Source organism: Scyliorhinus torazame, chromosome 18 (assembly GCF_047496885.1).
Source record: "Scyliorhinus torazame isolate Kashiwa2021f chromosome 18, sScyTor2.1, whole genome shotgun sequence".
Lineage (NCBI taxonomy): Eukaryota > Metazoa > Chordata > Chondrichthyes > Carcharhiniformes > Scyliorhinidae > Scyliorhinus > Scyliorhinus torazame.
In genome coordinates, this window is record NC_092724.1 from 119,911,190 (window position 1) to 119,932,938 (window position 21,749).

The 21,749-nt window shown below is 46.9% G+C and overlaps 1 long non-coding RNA gene across 1 annotated transcript in view; it reads left to right on the forward strand.

The window, feature by feature from the left end:
• The window catches only part of LOC140395464 (uncharacterized), a 42,875-nt gene extending 22,246 nt beyond the window's left edge, over nt 1-20,629 (forward strand). Inside the window, exon 2 of the long non-coding RNA XR_011936197.1 lies at nt 16,022-20,629. This is a non-coding gene — a long non-coding RNA (uncharacterized lncRNA). The remainder of the gene's footprint in view (nt 1-16,021) is intronic.
• The last annotated feature ends 1,120 nt before the right edge of the window (nt 20,630-21,749 follow it).

Below are 21,749 nucleotides of genomic sequence, written 5' to 3' on the forward strand. Positions count from 1 at the left end.
GGGTGGGAGAGAGAGGCGGACAGGGTGGTAGGAAAGGGGAACGGGTGTGGCGGAAGGGGCGAGGGAGTAAGATGACGGACAAAGCCACATCCTATGAGAAGCGGACAAGGACTAGGGCCTCCCTTGCCCTCTGTACATGCCGGACCTCGCCGCCTCCAGCAATCCTCCATCTTCCGGCTACTCCCGCCCGGCACACAGCGGGGGTCCCTGGGTGAATGTTATTTGCCACTTGTCAGCTCAAGCCTGAATGTGGTCCAGGCCTTGCTACATTGAGGCACCGATGAAAGTGCCACCGATCTAACGCCCAGGTCGTGTCAGGCACGAATCCGAGCAAGCCAGTTACATCATGGGAGAGGCCGAAATCGGGAGTCACGTCGGGCGCCGATCGGTTTCTGATCTAACTCAGAAAATCTTAATATGGTTAGACAAAGTCAATGGGGTTTTATAAAGGGGAAATGGTGTTTAACAAATTTATTAAAGTTTGTGGAGAATGGAACCAAGCAAAGTAGATGAAGAGGAATCAGTCGAATTGGTTTACTTGGATTTCCAAATGCATTTAATAAGGTGACACAAAACAATTAACATCAAGAGGGGCTGGTTTAGCTCACTGGGCTAAATAGCTGGCGTTTAAAGCAGACCAAGGCAGGCCAGCAGCGGGGGTTCAAGTCCCGTACCAGCCTCCCCGAACAGGTGCCGGAATGTGGCGACTAAGGGCTTTTCACAGTAATTTCATTTGAAGCCTACTTGTGACAATAAGCGATTTTCATTTCAGATGGAGTTGGTGGCAGAGGTGAGGGGGGCTTATTATGTCAGCATGGATAGAGAATATATTTTTTCTAAATTTAGAGTACCCAATTCATTTTTTCCAATTAAGGGGCAATTTAGCGTGGTCAATCCACCTACCCTGCACATCTTTGGGTTGGGGGGGTGAAACCCACGCAAACACGGGGAGAATGTGCAAACTCCACACGGACAGTGACTCATGGCCAGGATCAAACCCGGGTCCTCGACACCGTGATACAGCAGTGCTAACCACTGCACCGCCGTGCCGCCCATGGGCAGTGAATTGGTCAACAGACAGGAAGCAGGGAGTAGGGATAGAAAGTACACTTTCAATTTGGTAGGCTGTGATTAGTGGAGTACTGCAAAGATCAGCATTGAGGTCTCTGCAGTGTTATTAGGACGGCGAGGTTTCTCTTCCCACCATCTGAAGAACCAGCAGCGAATGCATCCTCACCAAAAATGGTGGCCCCGCCACAACCATTCCAAGCTCCAATTAGTGCTAATTGGCTGGAGGTGGGATTTTTGCCCCTCAGTTGGGAGAAATCTGGGAGTCCGGCAGCTCTCCAGTCTCAGTAGTTCCATGAGCTGCAGTGCTCAGGACTGGGCCTGCAAACAGCCCCCACACTCTAAACCCCAGGAGTCCTGATCCAGTTAAGTCTGGGGGTCTCAGACTGGGAAAGGGTGAGGTCCAGAGGGAGTACGGGGGAGGTTAGGCAGACAGGGGTTGGGTGATGTTGGTGAGGATTCGGGGGGGGGGGGGGGGGGGGGGTGGTGAGGGAAACCTGTAGGGTCCAGACCTCGAGGGGAGGTGGAGTGGCAAACATCTGATGTTGAAAAGACACTGGTGACAGAGGCGTCCAGCGCCCCACATCAACCCGATTAGTGACCGAGGTCTGAGCAGATAGACTTTTTGGGCTTCCCTGATATGTTTTCAGGGGTTTTAGTTTTACTCACAATATAAACAAAGCAAAACCAGATTGTCACACCGTACGTTACTTAACCAGTTGTCAGTTTATTGCAAATGTGTTGCTTGCTCACAGCCTAAATGGAAGAGAGGGAAATCTCCTAAGTGCCTCTGATGGTGTCACAACGTAATCATGTGACATACTATGTGTGTCTCCTCCAAACTCTCGTCATTGGTTTACACCACATATGAAATGGGCCCATCTTAGAGTATTGTGACAGGTACCCACTTCTCACTTAAAGAGTAGTTTCTTGTTACAACTCTTTCTCCTTGCTCAAAACTTCTGTTTCGATGTCTGTTCACGGCACGGAACTTGGTTTTATTGTGGTCGCTCTACAATGGTAGTAGCATGAGGCGCTAAGAGCAAATCAAACTTGGTTCTCAACTCCTGTTTCGAGAATAATATTGCCGATGAGTTTTGGTTTGTCCCATGCGCACTGTTTCTTTAGGAAATGAGAAATTAAGTTTACTCTCTCACGTAACGGTCTATCATCCTTTGTACCAGCCTTTCCGCCAATCCGTTTGTGAAAGGATTGTTACGTTCTAGTGCGTTGCAATGATTGAGTTAGTGCACCAAAGAATGTCTAGTTCTTGACTAGTTAAGATTTATTAAATTACAATAACGCGAGTAGAAAACAAAACTAATAACGGACTGTAAACTGTTAACAACTAGAATGGAAGAGCTAATACTAAACACGACAATTCCTCACTCAGACTCCTCAAGGCTGCAGTGTCACATGGTGTAATTCTACTACCATCTGCTGATTGGAGGTCTAACATAGTAATATACAGAATTGCTTATGCATATCATTATGTCCTCTTTCCTTTAGATTTTTAACAAAAATATAATATACATTATTTCAACCAATTATAAGATATATGATATGCATAGCATAACAATTCAGATTATTTACAATTACAGTGTCCACTACAGATTCAGTCTGTCAGCCTTATTTCGATGTCTCGTTGACCTTCTAGGTTTTTGTTGGTCTGCCTATCTGCTTGACATTCTAGTGGCTCTGAAGATGCATCTGTTGGAAGTGCATTACTCTGTGCATCTTCATGTTGTACATTTGATTTTTGTTTATGTTGCGTCTGTTTGGATAGTCTTCATGCACATAATCTGCTGACAGTGAAGTAACAGTTTGCTGGATTTTTAACAAAGCTCTTCTGTTTCTCCTGAGTACCTGTCCTTGCTCTGTGATGACTGTACAGGATCGCGGACCTATCTTCTGTATCACCTTCGCACACTGAGACCAGCCATTAGGATCCTTCACCCTTACTATATCATTGTTTCTAAAGGTTGGCCTGTCATAGTATCTCTTCTGCTTCCTCTTTTGAGACGACAGTTGATGCTTTATTTTGTGACTTGCTTGTTGATTTGAAAGGCATGACAACGTTGTTCTTATCTTCCCGTTCATTAGTAATTGTGATGGTGACAAACCATTGCTCAAAGGTGATGCTCAATAATTGTTTTTCTAACAAACAATTTTATTGAGGTATTTTAAACATATAGAAAAAGTGACATTGTACAGTACAAAAAAAAGAAGTCAAAACACAAATTAAACATAGTGCAAACCACGGCTCTGTTCACGCAGGGACCTGCCTCAATATCCCCCCACTCTACTCTACCCTAGCCCCCCCCCCGATGCTTACTCCTCTGCGAAGAAGTCAATAAATGTCTGCCACCTTCGGGCGAACCCTAGTAGCGAACCTCTGAAGGCGAATTTGACTTTCTCTAGGCCAAGAAAGCTCGCCATGTCCGATAGCCATACCTCAGCCCTTGGGGGCTTTGAGTCCCTCCATGCTAACAGTATTCGTCGCCGGGCTACCAGGGAAGCAAAGGCCAGAACGTCGGCCTCTCTCTCTTCCTGGAACCCCAAAGATTGCCACCTCAGGGCTCATTACCACCCCAGTTTTCAATACCTGGGACATGACATCTGCGAATCCCTGCCAATACCCCCTGAGTTTAGGGCACGACCAGAACAAGTGTACATGGTTAGCCGGCCCTTCGGTGCATCTAGCACACTTGTCCTCCAGCCCGAAGAATTTGCTCATCCGGGCCACCGTCATGTGGGCCCGGTGCACGACCTTAAACTAGATCAGGCTGAGCCTGGCGCATGTTGCGATCGTGTTTACTCTACTTAGGGCTTCTGCCCAGACACCGTCTCCATCTCCCCCTGAACTCCTCTTCCCATTTAAGCTTCAGGTCCACGATCTGCGTATCCTCAGCTCCCATTAGCTCCTTGTAGACGCCTGAGACTCTTCCCTCTCCCACCTCTCCCCTAGAAACTACCCTGTCCTGCCCCACCTTTGGCGGGAGACGTGGGAAGGACGGCACCAGTCTGCGTACAAAATCCCACACCTGTAATTATCTAAAGTCGTTCCCTCTCGCTACCCCAAACTTCTCCTCCAGTGCCCTCATGCTCGGAAAGCTCCCTTCCAGGAACAGATCCCCCATCCTCACAATCCCCGCCCTCCTCCACAGTCGATACCCCCGTCCATGTTCCCCCGGGGCAAATCGGTGGTTGCCGCAGATCAGGGTCCACACCGATGCTCTTACCTCCCCTACATGCCTCCTCCACTGGCCCCAGATCCGAGCCGCCACCACTATCGGGCTGGTGGAGGACCGTGCCGGCAGAAGCGGCAGAGGCGCCGTGACCAGGGCTGCCAAGCTGGTGCCCCTGCCCGAAGCAGCCTCCATCCGCTCCCAAACCGACCCCGCACCCACCATCCATTTCCTTATCATCGCTATGTTGGCCGCCCAGTAATCATTGCTGAAGTTCGGCAACGCCAGCCCCCCTTCTCCTCTGTTCCTTTCAAGCATCACCCTCTTCACCCGCGGGGACTTCCCTGCCCGTGCAAATCCCAGAATAATTTTATTCAGCCTCTTAAAGAAGGACCGTGGGATAAAGATGGGGAGACACTGAAAAACAAACAAGAACCGCGGGAGAATTGTCATCTGCACTCTCCCCGTTAATGACAACTGGAGCGTATCCCACCTCCGGACCTCCTCCCTCATGCGTTCCACCAATGGGGACAGGTTGAGCTTATGCAACTTCGTGCCACCTGAATACCCAAATATCGGAAACTCTTCCCCCACTAGCCTGAACGGTAACCCCTTCAGCCTACTCTCCTGCCCCCTCGCCTGAATTACAAACAACTCGCTCTTAGCCATGTTCAGTTTGTATCCGGAGAACCGGCCAAATTCCCTCAGGGTTGCCATAATATCGTCCATCTCCCCCATTGGGTCCGATACATATAACAGCAGATCATCTGCGTATAACGAGACTCTATGTTCCACTCCCCACCAGACCAGCCCTTTCCAGCCCCTAGAAGCTCTCAGTGCAATTGCCAGCGGCTCTATGGCCAGCGCAAACAGCAGTGGGGAGAGAGGGCAGCCCTGTCTTGTACCACGGTGCAGTCCAACGTAGTCCGATGTTGTCCTGTTTGTCCTTACACTTTCCTCCGGGACCTGATACAATAGCCTAACCCAGTCGATGAACCCTGCCCCGAACCCAAACCATCCTAGTACCTTCCACAGATAATCCCACTCGACCCGGTCAAAAGCCTTTTCAGCATCCATGGCTACCACTATCTCTACCTCCCTACTCTCTGGGGGCATAATAATCACGTTGAGCAGCCTCCTTAGGTTGGCCACCAGCTGCCTCCCCTTTGCAAACCCGGTTTGGTCCTTGTAGCGCACAAAGACTCCGAGAGACGAATAGAGTGAAGTCGATGAGGCTTTATTAAGCGTGTCTGTTCCCCCGCTGCTCGATAGTAGAATGGCCTGTGGGGGAGGACTCCGGCTTCTTATACTCCGCCTTCAGGGCGGAGCTATAGGTCAACGGCCAACCAGGACCCGGGATCTGTCAGCCAATGACATTAGGGCTTCCAGTCCCACATGACCCCTAATACATACTACCACATTCACCCCTTGTCAAAAATGAACCCGGCGGGGTGATGCTTCGCATGGTGGTAAGGGTTTACAGGGCTGGTCCTGGGAGGAAAACATTCATATGGCAATACAGTATGTACAATTTTGTCCTGTTTCAACTATTTACAGACGGTATCGGGAGAAAAAGCAAAATGTTCTTGTGAAAAGTCCATATTTTGATTTAGATCGATGCCACGAGTCGGTCGGGCGGTCTGGTCGTCCGTGTCGGTCGCCTCGGCCCCGGTGGTGGTGGTGGTGCTTGTTCCGGTGTTGTCGTCTCCGGGAGCCTTACGGTTTCAGCTTGGGCTTTATTCTTGGTCGGGCCTGAGGGGAGGGGAACCGATCCTCCTGGGAAGGGGCGGTCGCGGGGTGCGGCGGTGGCAGGAAGGGGGGGGTTGGGTGAATGGTGTTGGGGGGGGGTGTGTTTTGCCGGCGGGCGCCAGATCCCGCAGGGAGACAGTGTCCTGTCGGCCGTCGGGGTACTCCACGTAAGCGTACTGCGGATTCGCGTGGAGGAGGTGAACCCTTTCGATCAACGGGTCCGCCTTGTGTGCCCGCACATGCTTTCGGAGCAAGATGGGTCCTGGGGCCACCAGCCAGGTTGGCAGCGACGTTCCAGAGGAGGACTTCCTAGGGAAGACAAGGAGACGCTCATGAGGCGTTTGCATCTACGCTCGCTACCAGCTCGCGACGAGACGGCAAAGTCCCGGAGAATCGATTGACGAATTCTACCCGGCGCTGCTGATTTTGGGACGAGCCTGCAGCTGCCCTTCAGTGAACGCAAATGAACACACGGACATGTTAATGTGCGATGCTTTTGTGGCAGGTATGAATTCCTCCCAAAATCAAAAACGACAAGATCTTGCGGTGGAGGATCGAGCTCTCCACCTTCAACTACGAGATCTTGTATCGTCCCGGAAAGCTGAACGAGCCGTCCGATGCCCTATCCCGCGGCACATGTGCCAACGCACAAATTAACCGCCTCCAAACCCTCCACGAGGACCTCTGCCACCTGGGGGTCACTCGGTTTTTCCACTTTATCAAGTCCCGCAACCTCCCATACTCTTTAGAGGAGGTCCGTACAGTCACAAGGGACTGCCACATCTGCGCAGAATGCAAACCGCATTTTGCCGTTCTGAGGTAGGCCTCGAAACAAGTCTGCCAGTGCTTGAAGGCTGCTGCCGCGTTCACTGCGTGGCGGCTGATCCTCAGGCATTCCGGGATGATCCTGAGCTCCATAGTCCTTTTTAGGCACGCTTAATAAATTGTGGCGCACAAAGACTCCGAGAGACGAATAGAGTGAAGTCGATGAGGCTTTATTAAGCGTGTCTGTTCCCCCGCAGCTCGATAGTAGAATGGCCTGCGGGGGAGGACTCCGGCTTCTTATACTCCGCCTTCAGGGCGGAGCTATAGGTCAACGGCCAACCAGGACCCGGGATCTGTCAGCCAATGACATTAGGGCTTCCAGTCCCACATGACCCCTAATACATACTACCACAGTCCTCCACAATTACACCCGGTACACAGTCCTCAATTCTGGTCGCCAAAATCTTGGCCAGTAACTTGGCGCCTACGTTGATCAAAGAGATTGGCCTGTATGACCCACATGTCTCCGGGTCCTTATCCCGTTTCAGAATGAGATGGTGGCCTGCGACATTGTCGGGGGTAAACTCCCTGTCTCTTGCCTCGTTAAAGACCCTGACCAGCACTGGCCCCATTATCCCGGCAAATTTTTAAAAAAACTCCACCGGATACCTGTCCGGCCCCGGGCCTTTACCCGACTGCATGACCTTCAGGCCCCCCAATACCTCTTTGATCCTGAACAGGGCCCCCAGTCCGTCCACCAACCCCCTCCCCACTCAGTCCGTCCAGGAATCGCCTCATCTGCCCCGGTCCCCCGGGTGGTTCCGAAGTGTACAGCTTTCTATAAAAGTCCCTAAAGACCTTGTTCAGCCCTGCCGGGTCACCCACTAGATTGCCTTCCCCATCCACAACCCTCCCTATTTCTCTAGCCGCTTCCCTCTTCCTTAATTGTTGCGCAAGCATTCTACTGGCCTTCTCCCCATGCTCATAAATCGTGCCTTTTGCCTTTCTAAGCTGCTCTACAGCCTTGCCTGTAGTCAGCACCCCAAATTCGGTCTGCAGCCTCTGTCGTTACCTGAGTAACTCCGGCCTCGGGGAGTCCACGTAACTCCTGTCCGTCCGTAAAATTTCCTTAATCAGTCGGTCCATCTCTGCCTTATCTGCCCTGTACCTGTACGACCGGATTGAAATCAGCTCCCCTCTCACCACCGCCTTCAGTGCCTCCCAGAGCACTGCTGCCGAGACTTCTCCAGTATCGTTCACCTGCAGGTAATTCTGCAAGCATTGCCTCAGCCTCTCGCACGCCGCCTCGTCCGCAGGTAACCCAACTTCCAGACTCCATGGTGGGCGCTGAAAGCTGTCCGTACAAAACTGCAGGTCTACCCAGTGCGGAGCATGGTCCGATATGGCAATTGCCGAATATTCTGCCCCCACCATTCCGGCCAGCAGATCCCTACTCACAACAAAGTACTCAATTTGGGAATTCACCTTGTGGACGTAGGAGTAGTACGAGAACTCCCTCGCTGTCGGCCGGCTAAATCTCCACGGATCTGCTCCCTCCGTTTGCTCCATGAACCCTCTCAGTTCCTTTGCCATCGCTGGCAACTTGCCCGTTCTTGAACATGACCGGTCCAGGCTTGGGTCCAGGACTGTATTAAAGTCCCCGCCCATGATCAGCTTACACAAGTCCAAGTCGGGGATCTTCCATGGCATCCTCCTAATAAAATCCACATTGTCCCAATTAGGGGCATACACACTGACCAGGACTACTCTCACCTCTTCGAGCTTACCCCTCACCATAACGAATCTGCCACCCCCATCCACGACTGTGCCCTACGCCTCAAATTGTACCCTTTTATTAATCAGGATCGCAACCTCCCTCGTCTTAGAATCAAGCCCCGAATGAAAGACCTGACTGACCCAGCCCTCCCTAAACCTAACCTGGTCTGCCACTTTCAGGTGCGTCTCCTGCAGCAAGACTATGTCCGCCTTCAGAACCCGCAAATGCGCAAACACACGCGCCCTCTTCACTGGCCCGTTTAACCCTCTAACATTCCAGGTGATCAGCCTGGTTGGGGGGCACTTTGCCTCCCCCTTTGCAGATCAGCCATCCCCTTTATTTGGCCAGCCCCCCAGCCATGTTTCGTGCTTCATCTGGCCAGCCACCTGATCGGCTCCACCCATGACCTCCTCACTGTCGCCATGCCCAATTTCCATCCCCGTCAGCAGAACAACTCCCCCCCCCCCCCCCCCCCCCCAGCAACACCATCCTATCACCTAACCCCTGCTCTAATCTAACTATATGCACCCCCCCCCCCCCAACCTCGGTTACCGTTGTCTAGCCGCACTCAGCTAGCCTGGGGCTCCCAGCCTCGGTGCCAGCACGTCGCCCACCCATTGTTCCCAGTCACCCCTCCCCCGACCCATCCATACCACTTCCCCAGATCATCCCTACATAAGCAAACACTCCATACAAGTCATAAACAACCCCCACAATAGCACCATTCAAGTTAAACAAGAAAAAAAAGAGATAAGAAATAACAGGCACTCTCAGTCCTTCCCATAGAGACACAGAAAAAGATTGCACAAAGTTCACTTGAAGCATCCATTTTAACCCAGCCCTTTTAACTCTTTTCTTTATTATTTTCCCCCCAGCCAAACTCCAATGAATCAAAGAGCCCAAACAGGAAACATTCAGGTAAACCACGCAAAAAAAACCCCACATTCCTACCACCTTCCAACCCCCTACAAAGGTCGAAAAAGGAAACGACAAAAACGGACCCAAACATGCAGTACTTTTCAAAATGGGAGAGACACCACATATACTTAAAAGTTCTATCATGAGTCCAAACGTCCTCAGCTCAGGGCCAGCCCTTGCTTCTTAACAACGTCCATCGCCTCTTTGGGTTCCTCGAAATAGTGGTGCTGACCCTCATACGTAACCCACAGTCGCGCCGGAAAAAGCAGCCCGAATTTCACCTTGTTTTTATACAGTATCACCTTCACCTGCCTGTAGCCTCCCCTCCTCCTGGCCACCTCCGCGCTCAAATCCTGGTACACACGGAGGGTGGTATTGTCCCAGTGCAGCTTTGTGTGCTCTTTGCCCATTGCAGCACCCGTTCCTTGTCCAGGTACCTGTGAAAGCGTACCACCATCTCTCATGGGGGACCCCCTCATTGCGGCTGCCTCACCTGCACTCTGTGTGCCCTGTCCACCACCGGCGGGCGCGGGAACACCTCGTTCCCCAGCAACTTCTGAAACATACCCTCCACATATGCGGTAGCGTCTAGCCCCTCTACCCCCTCCGGGAGGCCCATGGTTTTCACGTTCTGCCGGCGAGATCTGTTGTCCGGGTCCTCCAGCCTTTCCAGAAGCACTTTTTGCTGGTCCCTTAGCCTCCGAATCTCCACATCCGCCACCGTTTGAAAGTCAGCCTGCTCCTCCACTGACTTCTCCAACTGCTGGAGCTTCTCAGCCTGATCATCCAGCCTTTTTCCCATCCGGTCAATCGACTTCTATAGCGGCTCCAAGTTGTCACGCTTCAGAGCCAAAAAGCCCTCCTGCATAGTCTGCAGCAGCTGCTCCATTGTGGGCTGGGCTGTCGGTGCCTTGCTCTGAACATCAGCCATGCTGGTCTCTCTCACAGCCTCCACTGTGCCCTTACTCGACCACTTCTTCTGCTGTTTATGGACCCTCCGGCTTCTTAGGTCCATACAATTCTGTATGGGTCCTGTGCCTGAGCACTATTGGTTTCCAGTTCTGCGCTCAAAATCGCAAAAAAGTCAGGGGAAACGGTCCGAAAGTCCGACCAAAACGGGAGCCACCAAATGTGCGACCTACTCCCTCATAGCCGCCACCGGAAGTGGATACAAGGGGCTGGACGTGACACGCTTGAAGTCGTACTTCTGCACAAATTCCCTCCATTTCTGACAACTGAAACGTGGACCATTGTCACTCAGGACAACCTGTGGAATGCTATGACAAGCAGAGATAGCTTTAGTATGCATTATAACACACCTGGCTGACGAGCTGGATAACTTCAGGAAAATTGGAAAAGTAATCAACGACCAGTAAATACTCTTTCCCTTCGAGGTAAAACAAGTCTATCCCTACTTTCTGCCATGGAATTATCGTCCATCTGTATTGGTTCTTTCATTTGTCTATGTTGGAATTTTTGACATGTCACGTATTCCTCTACCATCCTTTGAATATCCTTGCTAATGCTTGGCCAATATACCGTGTTTTGTGCTCTCCTTTTACAATTCTGAGGTGGCCGTCATGAATTTTTAATAAAATTTCGGCTCACAGAGACTGTGATATTATTATTCTTTGTTGCCTTAGTAGGCCATTGGCTGCACTTCGTTCTGCTCTGATGCTGTGGTACTTTGAACATGACCCTTTTGGCCATCCCTCATTGAGATTCTGGATTACCTTCTGTAGAACTTCATCCTTTTAGGTTTCTGCCACTGTTAGTTTTGATATTTTATCAGACACCGGCAGTATCTCTGTATCAGATTGACATGCACTTGCACATCTTCTTCCATATGATTGTCTTCCAGCACAGCTGTAGCTTTTGATAGCGCATCTGTAACTACAATGTGCTTGCCAGGAGTGTAGATTAGATCAAAATCATACCCCTGGAGCTCATCATCATTCTCTGGATGAGTGGTGACATCTCACTTAGGTTGTTTTTGATGATGGCTACCAATGGTCTGTGATCCATTTCTACCAGAAAGGTTGGTAGGCTATGCACATGGCTGTGAACTAGTCCAAGACATTCCTTCTCAATTTGAGAGTATCGACACTCAAGAGTCGGTCATGGACCTAGACGCACAGGCAACTGCTCTCCATCTTCCTGCTGTAACAAAACTGCACCTAACCCATCCTTCGACGCATCAGTCGAGATTTTTGTTTTCTTGGTCGGGTCGAAAAATGCCAGCATCGGAGCTGTTGTCAAAGCTGTCTTCAGAGTAAACCATTCTTGCTCATGCTTATCTGTCCATTCAAAAGTTTTCATCTTCTTCATACGTTCTCCCAGACACGTTGTCTTGGCTGACAAATTTGGAATAAATTTACCTATAAAGTTAACCATTCCTAATATCCTCAGAACGCCTTTCTTGTCTGACGGTCGTAGCGTATTCATTATTGCCTGTATTTGCATTTGATTGGCTTGTACGCCTTGAGCAGACAACTTGTCCCCCAAAGAAACATAAAGAAATGTGATTACTTTAACGCCAAATTACCACTTGGCTTTGTTCAACCTTCGCCGGTACTTCTTAACACTCAGTAGTACTTTGATAAGTCGGTCGTTGTGTTCTTCCTTCGTAGAACTTTTATATTGATACATTTATATCGTCAACATACACATGAACTCCTTGAATACCTTCCACGATGTGCTCCATTGCCCTGTGAAAGATTTCAGATGCGGATATTATCCAAAAGGCATTCGAAGAAAACGGAAGCGCCCAAATGGAGTGTTAAACGTACAATACTTTGTACTCTCTTCATCCAAATTGAGTTGCCAAAAACCCTGCGATGCATCCAGTTTACTGAAGCAAGGCGCACCTTTTGATTTGATTTATTATTGTCGCATGCATTAATATACAGTGAAAAGTATTGTTTCTTGCATGCTGTACATATGGAAGACTGCAGAATATAATGTTACAGTTATAGCAAGGTGTAGAGAAAAGAGCAACTTAATACGAGGTAGGTCCATTCAAAAGTCTGATGGCAGTAGGGAAGAAGCTGTTCTTGAGGCGGTTGGTACGTGACCTCAAACTTTGGTATTTTTTTCCTGACGGAAGAAGGTGGAAGAGAGTATCTCTGGGGTGCGTGGGCTCCTTAATTATGCTGACTGCCTTTCTGAGGCAGCGGGAATTATAGATAGAGTCAATGGATGGGAGGCTGGTTTGCGTGATGAATTGAGCTACATTCACGACCTTTTGTAGTTTCCTGCGGTCTTTGGCAGAGCAGGATCCATACCAAGCTGTGAGACAACCAGAAAGAGTGCTTTCTATGGTACATCTGTAGAGGTTGGTGAGGGTCGTAGCTGACATGCCAAATTTCCTTAGTCTTCTGAGAAAGTAGAGTTGTTGGTGGGCTTTCTTAACTATAGTGTCGGCATGGGGGGACCAAGACAGGTTGTTGGTGATCTGTCCATCTAAAAACTTGAAGCTCTCGACCCTTTCTACTTCGTACCCATTGATGTAGACAGGGGCATGTTCGCCACTACGCATCCTGAAGTCGATGACAATCTCCTTCGTTTTGTTGACATTGGGGGAGAGATTATTGTCGTCGCACCAGTTCACCAGATTCTCTATCTCATTCCTATACCCTGTCTCGTCATTGTTTGAAATCCGATGCACTACAGTGGTGTCATCAACAAATTTGAAAATCGAGTTGGAGGGGAATTTCGCTGACATTTCGCTCGTTATTTCTTCACATTTTGGTATTGGATAGATTTTTCGTTTGATATTGGTCTTGAGGTCTTTAGGATACATGCATATTCTTAATTTGTTATTGCGTTTCTTAATATACACCATTGAGTTTACCCAATCTGTTGGTTCTTCGATTTTCTTAATAACCCCCAGATTCCTCATTCTATCAAGTTCAGCTTTTTACTGATCGCTTAATGGTACTGGTACTCTCCCTAGGAGCATGTATTACAGGTTGCGCATTATCCTTTAGTTGAATTTGGTAAGTAAATGGTAAGACACCGAAACCTTGTAACATTTCCGGAAACGCTTGTACTATTGAATCCACCGATCCACTGTGCGCATTCAAAGCATAGTCAGCACTATATATTCTCTTGATTAACTGAAGTGTTTCACAAGCTTCCACACCTATAATGATTCACGATCTGTGGCTCCAATTGAAAATGTCACTTTATGGATTCTATTTTTGACTTGAATTTCAAGCTCACACACACCTAAAGAATTAATCCTTTGATCATTGTAATCTTTTAAAAATACTGGTCTGTTCAAAATCTTTAGCTTGATTCTCATCGCTTCAATATCCATGATACTGATGAGATTCGCTCTCGCTCCTGTGTCAAGTTTGACATTTATAAACGTTTAATTTCTGAGCAAAGAAACTCTGTAAATGCCTATTTCCACACTGCTTAAACAAAATGGTGGCATCTGGCAATCGGCTGCCGCTGTTGAGACCACATTTTCCTTTTGGGTGCGTCACAACATTCCCGATTTTCGCACCTAAACTTCTCATGTTTAACGTGTTGATTTGCTGCCCAGCTAACTCGCTGGCATGGCAGATTTTTATTTCATCTTCGAGCTGGAGCTCATTCGCCCTCAAAAGACATTCACACACTTTATCATTTTTTATGCCAAATACAATTTGATCCCTGATAATTGTTGACTTTAATGTGGCAAAATTACAAGTCTGAGCCTTTCATTTTAAATCTGTCAGAAAACTGTCGAACGACTCGCCTGTCTACTGCGTGCGCATTCCAAAAATGTACCTTTCAAAAGGTTTGTTTTTCTTCGGGATACAATGCTCATCGAACTTTTTAATGTTGGCATCAAAGTTCTCACTATCTACCTCCTGCTCAAATACAAATGTGTTAAAGATTTTGATCACATGTGGACCTGCTACAGTGAGCAACACTATTTTTCGCTGTGCCTGTAGACCGAAGGCTGCCACACAAAGGCAACTGCTGCTTAAAAGCGCACCAATTTGCATCCAGTTACACAAAGACTTTGTGCTGTTTTCAAGTTACCCGTCTTCTTCTTCGGTGACCAGTTGAGCGTTGAATGTAATCTTTAGATGCTCTTTGCGATTAATAGATTTATTTTAGTAGTACCGTTTCCTAAGTTCTTTACTTCAGATCTTCAATTCGTAGATCTGTATGCTATTGTTAGCAATATGAATTTGACTAGATAATCTCTTTTTAGTGATGTTGGTTGAGGGATAAATATTTGCCAAGATACCGCGAGAACTCTCCACCTCTTCTGCATGTAATACCATAGGATCTTTTATCAACACCCGAGATGATGGACTGTTCCTTGAGACTGTTAAATAAGTTAAAAGCCCACGGTATTAAGGGTAAGATCCTGGCATGAATAGAGGATTGGCTGACTGGCAGAAGGCAGAGAGTGGGGATAAAGGGGTCTTTTTCAGGATGGCAGCTAGTAACTAGTTGTGTGCCTCAGGGGTCTGTGCTGGGACCACAACTTTTCACAATATACAATAATAATCTGGAAGAAGTACTGAAGGCACTGTTGCTAAGTTTCCAAATGATACAAAGATCTGTAGAGGGACAGGTAGTATTGAGGAAGCAAGGGGGCTGCAGAAGGATGGACAAGCTAGGAGAGTGGGCAACGAAGTGGCAAATGAAATACAATGTGGAAAAGTGTGAGGTTATGCACTTTGGAAGGAGGAATTTAGGCATAGACTATTTTCTAAATGGGCAAATGCTTCGGAAAGCAGAAGCACAAAGGGACTTGGGAGTCCTTGTTAACGATTCTCTTAAGGTTAATGTACAGGTTCAGTCGGCAGTTAAGAAGGCAAATGCAATGTTTGCATTCATGTCAAGGGGCTAGAATACAAGACCAGGGATGCACTTCTGAGGCTGTATAAGGCTCTAGTCAGATCCGTCAGACTCCATTTGAAGTATTGTGAGCAGTTTTGGGCCCCATTCTACGGAAGGATGTGCTGGCCTTGGAAAGGGTCCAGAGGAGGTTCTTAAGAATGATCCTTGGAATGAAGAACTTGTCATATGAGGAACGTTTGAGGACTCTGGGTCTGTACTTGTTGGAGTTAAGAAGGATTAGAGGGGATCTTATTGAAACTTACAAGATACTGCGAGGCCTGGATAGAGTGGACGTGGAGAGGATGTTTCCACTTGTAGGAAAAACTAGAACCAGAGGACACCATCTGACTAAAGGGACAATCCTTTAAAACAGAGATGAGGAATTTCTTCAGCTAGAGGGTGGTGAATTTGTGGAACTCTTTGCCGCTGAAGGCTGTGGAGGCCAATTCGCTGAGTGTCTTTAAGACAGAGATAGATAGGTTCATGATTAATAAGGGGATCAGGGGTTATGGTGAGAAGGCAGGAGAATGGGGATGAGAAAATATCAGCCATGATTGAATGGCGGAGCAGACTCGATGGGCCGAGTGGCCTAATTCTGCTCCTATGTCTTATGGTCCTTGGGTTAATGTCTCATCAGAAAGTCAGCACCTCCAATTAAAGTTCAAATGAAATCATTCTAACCTTCTTCCTTCTCTTGTTCCAACAGCCAGAGAGAATGAATACTGTTGGCCTTCTTATTTGCGCTGCCGGAATGGAGAGCGGCTGGACAAAGCTTTTGTGTTCTTAGACACCAACAAGAAAAAAGTCAACTCATCTGCCAGTTATGGACTGAGTTCAGCCAAGGCTATGTCAGTTCAGGGCGTGCACAAGACCCCAGAGGTCACCAGCTCAGTAATGAGTGAGCAGTGTGGCATCAAATTTGACATGACAAACCCTTTCAAAACCACAACCAGTACATTCTGTGTGCAGGTCACCTGCCAGGACACGATTTCCACATCATGTGATTCGCTGAACAGCACCCTTAAATGTCCACCGTTCTTGGCGACCATATGGTCCAGGATCAAATAGCCCCTCTCATGAAGGACATTGGACAATGCATTCACAGTGAATTAGAAATGTATATTTTTTTCCAAAGATATTTGGAAACGGGGATAAATGAATGTTGAACAGAAGATAGAACTGTGATAAAGTGGGGTCCTAGGAAATATTAGGGACCCCTTGTTTTATAGAGAGAGGATGATCTTTTATTTTTTATATGTCTTTGTTCTATATAATTCTGAGTTCAACATAGGAACATCCATTTGATCCCTTGAGCCTGCTCTGTAATTCAATGAGATCACGGCAGATCTGATTGTGGCCTTCTTCCCATAACCTCGGACTCCCTGTAGATCAAATCATGAGGGCCACTTAGATATCAATGCTGTTGAGCGTAAGCCAAGCAGTCAATGAAAGTTGACATTGAAAGGTTGCCAATCGCTCCTGAATTGCCATGATTAGAAAGGCAAATAGAAGGTTCTTGTTTATTCGAAGAGAAATAGAATATAAAAGTAGGAATGTTTTGCTACAGTTGTAAGGGGCATCGATTAGACCACATCTTGGCCTGAATTTTTCTGATGGCAGGGATTTCACCACTTTGGGGACCAAATCTAGGAACTGGAGGCCCTGGTAAGATTGTGATGTCCCGGGAGTGTAGGGTAGGGAAGGCCTGGAGGGCCACGAGTGGTGATTGGGGTCCTGAGGCAAGGGGGGGATGTAGGAGGGTGTCCAGAGGCCGGAGACTATTGGACCAAAAGGATGGGGCAGGTGCTTTAGAAGCAGTTCAGGGAAAGTTCTCTGGACCATTTTCTGGGAAGTGATTAATAAGGAAACTTAAAAGTTTGTATCCACTGGAACTCAGAAGAATGAAAGCGATCTTATTGAAACATGGAGGATCCTGGGGAGCATTAATAGGGTAGATGCTGAGAGGATGTTTCATCTTGTGGGAGACAGTAGGTGACACTGTTTAAAAATAATGGGCCTCCCATTTAAGACGGAGGTGAGTTTTTGTTTCTCTGAGGGTCGTTAGTCTGTGTAATTCCCTTCCTCAGAGCAGTGATGGCAAGGTTATGGAATAACTTAAGGACGGAGTTAGGTGGATTCTTGACTGACAGGGACAATGGTAAATGGAGGTAGGCAGGGAAGTAGAGTGGAGGCCATAATCAAATCAGCTATGATCTTATTAAATGACGGGACAGGCTCGAGGGGCTAAATGGTCTATTCATGTTCCTAATTTGTATGTTTCTATGTTTGTCTGCCCTGGAGTCTGCAAGAATTAAGCATTAAGTTCTTCAGTACTGCTGCATGCAAGAAAAATATACGGGCATAAAAAATAAAATTGGAGCTGGGGTCTGTCAAAAAACATCCAAAACAGGCAACCCCTGCCATTGTCTGTGGTCTGCTTGTATTTCGAGCTATATAGAGGCAGTGACCGCGGGAACACACACGTCAGCTAAACGACGCCAGGAGTGTGCGGGCAGGGCTATTATAGGTGACTACATTAAAAACAGAGTAAAATGATGTCTGATATTAGAAACCTTTGAACATAGGAACAGAAATAGGCTGTTTAATCCCACGGGCCTGTTCCACCATTCAGATAGATCATATTTTAACTAGGCTCAATAGCTTTTTGCGACAGAGAATTCCAGATTTCCCCAACACTTTGAATTAAGAAGTGCTTCCTGACATCAATCCGAATAGCATGGGTAAGATAGTTCCACTTATTCTAGACTCTCCAAGAGAAATTGTGTCTCTTTGTCTACCCTATTAAATCCTTCAATCATCTTTAACTCCTCAATTCAATTTCCCGTAATCTCCAATAGTTAAGCCATGCAGGCCTTATCTGTAACTGAACCTCAATCTTTAAACCTTCTGGTGAATCTAATCTGCACCCCCTTTCAAGTTCAATGTACCTTTCCTGCAGTGCAGTGCCCAAAACTGAACACTTACTTTGGGGCAGCACTGTAGCACAGTGGTTAGCACTGTTACTTTACATCGCCAGGGACCCGGCTTGAGTCACTGTGCGGAGTCTGCACGTTCTCCCTTAATCTGCGTAGATTTCCTCCCACAGTCCAAATACGTGCAGTTTAGGCGGATTGGCTATGTTAAATTGCCCGTCGTGTCCAAAGGTTAGGTGGGGTTGCAGGGTGAGGGTGTGGGCTTAAGTAGGGTGCTCTTTCAGGGGCTGGTGTAGACTTGATGGGCCGAATGGCCTCCTTCTGCACTGTAAATTCTATGATCGGTGAGAACCAGAAGTTTATACCACTGAACCATAAGACCTACCCCTTCGTATTCCCGTCTCCGAGATAAAGGACAACATTCCATTAGCCATTTTAATTATTTTTTGCACTCCTTCGCCAGTGATTTCTGTACAAGGGGCCCTAAATCCTCCTCCATAGTTCCTGGCTTTGTACCCCTTACAAATCACTCTTTTGTGACAGGCTGAGAATGGTTTTGATCTCAGCTCTTGCATCAAGCCCTGAATATCATACCTGAATTTCCACAGTGATATAGTCTTATTAATGTGACAGTCAGCTGTTCATTTCTACATATCACACATCACTCTATGATAAACCATTATGATTTGTGTGTTTTTTGTATCTGAAGAGTGGGCATAAAACTCTAGCTGCTACAGTGTTGGCTACTGACTTAAATCTATTGATATCCCTTTTAAACTTTCTCCTTCTGTCTACATAATTTATTGTGCCACCTAATTCAGTGTCATGAGCAAATGAATAAAGTTATTTATTTGTTTATCCAAGTTATTTATATCATGAAAAATGGGGGTTCAGTACAGATCCTAATGGACATCTTGTGTCATCTCCTGCCAAATGGAGCACACACCTATTTGCTCAAGGCCTTTCCTTTTACATGCCCATTTCTTGTAGGATCCTGGGATTGTCCCGCTTTAGTTTAACTAAATTCTCTCCAACTTTCCTTTTATTTATAATATTTCTTACTTCATTTTAATCATCATTTCAAGAATAATGAAGGATGGCAGTAAATGCCAGTCTTGCCAGAAAAACTCATATTCTGTTAACAAATAAAAGTCTGGATCTACCTATTCTATGGTCATTCTCTTGGGTGAACACTGATGGAAAGTGCATCCTCACCAATTTCCACTTCACCTCTCCTAACTCACAACCTTCCTCAGAGTTACTCGTAATTTTGAAATTCTAGATTATTAGACCCCCCATGAAGCATATCTGAAGACTGTGGTTGCCAAATGCAGTCATTTCTAATTCCATCTCTTCTTGGAAGATACTGTATGCAGCAAGCCAGGTATGTTGTGATGGGGTGGCATAATACACTGAAAATATTAATACTACACTTTTGCACACTAGACAAGCCCTTACTTCCATTAATATTTCATAGATTCATGAGAATCAATTCCCCTCCCACCATGAATCAAAGGTATGCCTTCTGCTTCTGTATGAGAGAAGCAGTTTGACAACCTTGCTCATTGCGCCTTCAGGGCACAGAGTTCTTGAAAAGGTGAATCTGTAATCCAATCCAGTGTTTATTTGGCTATTTGAGTCCTGGATTGCAAATTTCCTTTCCTGGATAGCACTGCTGCCTTACAGCGCCAGGGACCTGTGTTCAATTCCAGCCTTGGATAACTGTCTACGTGGAGTTTGTACGTTCTCCCGTCTGCGTGGGTTTCTTTTGGGTGCTCCGGTTTTCTCCCACAGTCCAAAGGCAGATTGGCCATGCTAAATTGCCCCTTAGTGTCCCAAGATGTGCAGGCTAAATGGGGCTATGGGGTTGCAGGGATAGGGTGGGGGGAGTGAGACGAGGTGGGGTGCTCTTTCGGAGAGCCGGTGCAGACCTGATGGGCCGAATGGCCTCCTTCTGCACTATAGGGATTTTATGGATGGATGGGAGAGTGAATCATTTAAGATGCAAAAATCAGAGCACCCTCAGAAATCACATGGTTCAAAGCCACAAGCCCCAGCGGTTAGGCTACCATTAAACATTGAGGGGAAATGTCACGTCTGTCTTTGTTACAAGGAATTTATGTCTCAAAACTGTCCAGTATCACAATATTAAATGTGTCTAATAAAATGAACTGCTGCTGTAAATAGAAGAGATGCATTTTTCTGAATGTTTTTGCACGAATGTATACCTTATTATATGCTCCTCTTAGGTGTATACCATCAGCATAAATAGAATCAGTTATACACTTAAGATGTGTTAAAAATGCAAGTCTGTAAGCTGCTAACACTGAACAATTTGTTCCAAATGTAAACCAATTGAAATAAATGTTACATCACCAACATTTGTCTCCCAATTGTTCTTTTGATTCATTGAACAAAAGGACAGAATAAATCTTTTTCCATCATTAAATTAAACATTTCCACCCACCATCCATTTCAGTTATTGCCAGATCTATCCATCACAAGAACAGCCCCCCTCCCCCACCCAAAGATAATTTCAGTTCATCTGTCTTTTCCATCATAAACCTCCTTCCACAGGGCAGCACAGTGGTGGCACAGTGGTCCCAGGATCGATCCTGGCTCTGGGTCACTGTCCGTGTGGAGTTTGCACATTCTCCCAGTGTTTGCGTGGGTTTTGCTCCCACAACCCAAAGATGTGCAGGCTAGGTGGATTGGCCATGCTAAATTGCCCCTTAATTGGAAAAAATGAATTGGGTACACTAAATTTAAAGAAAGAAAAAATAAACAAATAAACCTCCTTCCACCATCAATTGGTCACTTCAGCCCATCACCAGCTCAATCCATTTCAGTTAATTCCATTAATTTACCTGCAACCAGATCTTTCTATTCCCAGGATACATCACAATGCATTACCCTCCCACTTAATTCCAGTGCTGGTTAATTGGTTCACCAACTTATTGTCCCTCTAGCCCATTCCCCTTCCAACCTATTACCCCTACAGCTGAACCACTGACCTGGTGAGTGGTGCTGTGGGCAGCGGGTTTGCTGGACGGATCAGCAACAGGAATCTTGGGTGTTTTTCTTGTACCCTAAAAACACATTGACCCAAACAACAATTTGCTCAGAGTTCGAACTAAGCATCCAGAGTTTGATGGTTCAGCCACTGGCCACATAGATCTGAACAGGCCCATTGGGGAAAGTTGTAAATCATTTATTTGAGGAGGATAAAAAAAATAGATAACATATCCTTCACTGGGACTGTATTCTGAAGCTGTTCAACTATAAATAAAAATGTTAAGATAGCCATGAATAAGTCCAATAGGGAATTCAGGAGAAATTTCTTTACCCGAATAGTAAAGGACTTGCACTGAAATGGCACTTTTCACAATCACCAGACATCACAATTTGCTTTGCAACCAATGGAGTATATTTTGAAGTGTATTCACCATTATAACGTAGGAAATGGAGCAGCCAATTTACACTCCGCAAACTCCCACAAAC